The sequence below is a fragment of the Rhinolophus sinicus genome, chromosome X (genome assembly GCF_036562045.2).
Source record: "Rhinolophus sinicus isolate RSC01 chromosome X, ASM3656204v1, whole genome shotgun sequence".
Lineage (NCBI taxonomy): Eukaryota > Metazoa > Chordata > Mammalia > Chiroptera > Rhinolophidae > Rhinolophus > Rhinolophus sinicus.
Genome location: NC_133768.1, coordinates 35,534,952 through 35,539,633, shown reverse-complemented (window position 1 = coordinate 35,539,633; position 4,682 = coordinate 35,534,952). Strand labels below are relative to the sequence as shown.

The window sequence follows — 4,682 nt, the reverse complement described above, 5'->3', positions numbered from 1 at the left end:
CACCCACCTGCTGGCTGCTTGGGAGAAGGAGCCAGGGAAAATGGTAACTGTCCCTCTAGTCCTTCCTCTGAAGCCACACAATTCAGTTATTCCCTATATGTCTCCAATGTCTACCCCTGAGTCACTGTCCCTCCTCCAGAGCCCAGAGTGAGTGCCTGCATGTGAGTCTGAGTGTGGGCCCTTTAAGAGGACATCTGGGTTTCTTGTGGCTTTCTATCACACCTCGAGGGCCAGAATCTCCACTGTTTTTCACAGCGAGATCTTGTGGAGGGCCTCTTCCCAGCACCAGTACGCTTGGCTGGGGAGCCTGGTATAGGACTGGGGTGCCTCAGTCCTCTGGGGTAACCTTCGTGGCTGAGATATCCCTCCCAATTTTCAACCACCATAGGAAGGTTTGGGGCTACCTATTCCATGTCTCTGCTCCTCCTACCAGTCTCCATATGGCTTCTTCTTTATATCCTTAGTTATAAAACTTCTGTTCAGCTAGACTTCAGATAGTTTTCCTGGTTGGCTGTTCTAGAATTTGGTTGTAATTTTGAGTGTTCATGGTATAAGGCAAGCACAATGTTTATCTCTTCTGCCATCTTGGATCTCATCTCATACATTTTTAAGCAAGTAGAAATTGATATCACTTTCCCAGAAGGCAGATTATGAATGTGAATATACAGCATAAAAAAAGTTTACGCCTTTTTACCTAACTTATTCTTTTTTTGAGTAACTCATTATAAGGAAATAATCAGAATTCAACAAAAATTATTATGTACAGTTTTATTTATAATAGAGAAAAATATATAATACATATCTAGCCATTTAAGTTTGGTTAAATAAATTTTAACATAATTTTCAATGACTGCAGAGTATTTCACATATAAATACACCATGAAAGAATGTACAGCATGGGTAAATATCCAAAGCATACTAATTAATGACCAATGTATGAGCCCAATTTTGTAATATTTTTTAAGCTTTTACTTCCATTGCCTTTGGAGTCAAATTCATAAAATACTCTTTGAACCCAAGGTCCATAAGTTTAGTACCTATGTTTTCTTCTATGCAGTTTATTGTGTCAGGTCTTATGCTTAAGTCTTTGATCCATTTTGAATTAACTTTGGTACATGGTGACAAATGGCAGTCCAGTTTCATTCTTTTGCACGTGGCTATCCAATTCTCCCAGCACCATTTATTGAAGAGGCTGTCTTTACTCCATTGTATGTTTTTAGCTTCTTTGTCAAAAATTGTCTGTCCATATTTATGTGGTTTTATTTCTGGGTTCTCAATTCTATTCCATTGGTCTATGTGTCTGTTTTTCTGCCAATACCATGCTGTTTTGATTATTGTGGCCCTGTAGTACAAGCCAAAGTCAGGAAGTGTGATACCTTCATTATTGTTCTTTTTTCTTAAGATTGCTTTGGCTATTCAGGGTCTTTTGTGGTTCCAAACAAATCTGATGATTTTTTGTTCTATTTCTTTAAAATATGCCATTGGGATTTTGATGGGCATTGCATTGAATCTGTATATTGCTTTGGGCAATATGGCCATTTTAACTATGTTGATTCTTCCAATCCATGAGCACGGAATGTCTTTCCGTTTCTTTGTGTCTTCTTCAATTTCTTTCAAAAATGTCTTATAGTTTTCAGCATATAGGTCTTTCACATCCTTGGTTAAGTTTATTCCTAGGTATTTTATTCTTTTTGCTGCAATTTCAAAAGGAATTGTTTTTTGTATTTCTTTTTCTGAGATTTCATTGTTAGTATATAGGAATGCAATGGACTTTTGTACGTTGATTTTGTATCCAAAAACTTTAATGTATTCGTTGATTGTTTCTAATAGCTTTTAGGTGGAGTCTTTAGGGTTTTCTATATATAGCATCATGTCATCTGCAAAGAGTGACAGTTTAACTTAATCATTCCCAATTTGGATGCCTTTTATTTCTTTCTCTTGCCTGATTGCTCTGGCAAGGACTTCCAACACTATGTTGAAAAGCAGAGGTGATAGGGGACAGCCCTGTTGTGTTCCTGAACGTAGAGCAAATGGCTTCAGTTTTTCACCATTAATTATGAGATTAGCAGAGGGCTTGTCACCAATTTTGTAATATAATATGTTGCCATTTATACTGTAAATTGTATCATATATAAATATTATGAATACAGTATAATGTATAGTAACACACATATTGAAACATATCTGTAACACAAACATAATGTTTGTATATTTATATATACATAAATATTCACATACAAGTGTTAACTGAAAAAAAGAGTTCTTGGTAAACATCGCAGGAAAGAATTCAAGGACATACTGAATTAAGCCACACAAGCAAATCCACATAAGCAGTGGATTTATTAAAAGAAAAAGAATACATTTCCAAAATATTGGAGTCAGGCAAGCTAGGAGGAGGGCAACTGCCCTGAACAACAAAGAAGCTTAGGATTTTATTATAATGAGGGCATGAAAAATTCAAGTTTTAGTGTTACCATTACAGGCATTCCCAAGGCTGGTCCTTACTGTCCTGGATGATCACTCCTTCCCTTCTGAGGAGGGATTCCCTTGTTACTTGGCCCTTATCGGAACTGTCATGGTGACACAGGAAGTAGAGATTTTTTTCCCTGCAATGCTAACAGTGTTATAATCCATTACAATTAGTTGTAGTTGCACCTTTTCTTAAGGATGATCTTATCTTCTCCTTCCTTTGTTTTCCGCAGTTCCTTCTTCCCTTCCTCCCCATTCTTTCTGCTTATGGTAACACAAGTATATGTGTATATATGGATATAGTATGTACTATAGTATTAAAAGGGTTGTCTCTCCATGGCGAACAATTTTTATTTTTTTCTTTGAGTTTCTAGATATTTTAGAAACTTTTTATGCTCCCCACATTCCTTTTGCAACTTGAGAAAAAATAATGCATGTTATAAGACTAATTTAATTAACTATGTATTTGTAAGTTGTAGTTACATCTATTTGGATGATGTGCTTTATTACATGAGTGCTCTACTTTTGAAGAGCGTTAGGAATATTATTCCGGACAAATTAGCCCTTTTAACCCATTTGATACTGGTAGTTAAATAAAAAAACAAAGGTTTCTTTCTAACTTCAACTGCTAAAAATCTTAGAGCCAAATTTGTTGTCTATCCTTAGCAATAACAACTGAAAGTCTTTTTATGATATGCATGTTTTTTTGCATTTCTTTTAGTTTCATTTTATGTCCCTTCTAAATTTTTTAAATTCTATTTTCAACTTATTGTATTTTCTTATATTTTATATGTTCTTATAAAGCATTTTCAATCCTTTTTAGAACAATAGAATAATTAGGGCATGAATATGAGTATATCTGTATACTCATATACACACAAATGCACATACACATATTTTAAAGGTAAGCACAACTCAGAGTTTTGAAATTTTTAAATATTTATAAGACTATTTTTTATTCACTGCATTCATTCTTTATACAGTATATTAGTTTTACAATTTGTTGGCAGTTTTAGCACACAAAGCTATTTATCCTATTGTTTCTCTGTGAGTGTTTTTTTTCCTTTAGTCCTATCTATCACAGCCATTGTTTTAATCGCTATTTTATACAGTCCTACTGTGGTTGGTATCCGGTCCACAAGGGCAACATAGTCTCCTGGAGAAAGCACTGGGATTGATATCAGAATTTTAGGGTTTGTGTCCAGGCTATCACAATTACTGGTCATGTGCCTCAGGTAAATTATTTAAACAGCCTGAACCACTTCATTTGTGAAATAGAATGATAATACATCATAACTAGATAATAAAGTTTTTAGGATCAGTTGAAGTCAGGAATGTGGAAAGTTTGTGCCAGATGCACATGTGTTTGTACAAATGGTAGACAGAGATGTCTTGGATAACAAAGTCTGAATCTGCCAAGCTGATCACCTTAGCTCAGGGCTGCATTTGCCCAAAGAGGATAACTTCTTCTAATTTATACAAGGTCTCCATGGGGACTAGTTGCATTCTAAAAGATTATCTTCATAAATTGCAAAGATATTATCCAAATGCATTTCTCTATATCAAAAATTTTGTAGACTGAGGTTCTAAAAACGTTGATTGGGTTTTTCCTCCTAGGAAGTAACCAATTGATTAACAGAATACATTCATAAGAGCCCAGTTTTACTGGAACTACATGCTTATTTAGAGTAACAGTAATCATTAGCATTGGGAGTTTTGCAAAAACAATGCTGTACCATTTGCATTAAAACTAGTATATCTGGAGCAGGAGCCTAAAGAAATGTCTTTCTATGGTCTGTTGGCCATTTCAGGATTTAGGAAATGTAATGGTCAATTCATTAGAAAGAAACATCTGAAAAGAAGAAAAAAAAAAACAAACAAACAAACAAAAAAAACTAGTATATCTGGGAATGTTTTGCCCTCATTTTGTGCCTCCCTTGCTACTGTGTCTAACACATTCTCTGAGATCAGCATGGAGAGTCTGTACTTCAACATGTGAAGGTCAATTTGTTATATTATCAATCAGGTGTTGTGAGTGTTAAAATGTTCTGTCCAAATTTCCTCTTCAGGTCTTAAGCACTTATTTCTTGGGAATGTTTGTTGCTGGCAGTTCAGAGCTGAGTCTGTCTCAGGAATTGCCCTTGAATGGAATGGCTGCCTATTTCAAGGTTACATACATTTCCCAGGGTCAGCCCGCATTCAATGACTAGGCA

At 35.3% G+C, this 4,682-nt stretch overlaps 1 non-coding gene across 1 annotated transcript; it reads left to right on the top strand.

The window, feature by feature from the left end:
• Positions 1–4,207: 4,207 nt before the first annotated feature.
• Positions 4,208–4,323, top strand: LOC141569787 (small nucleolar RNA SNORA2/SNORA34 family). Its single transcript, XR_012493582.1, has one exon. It is a non-coding gene; the product is annotated as a small nucleolar RNA SNORA2/SNORA34 family (small nucleolar RNA).
• The last annotated feature ends 359 nt before the right edge of the window (positions 4,324–4,682 follow it).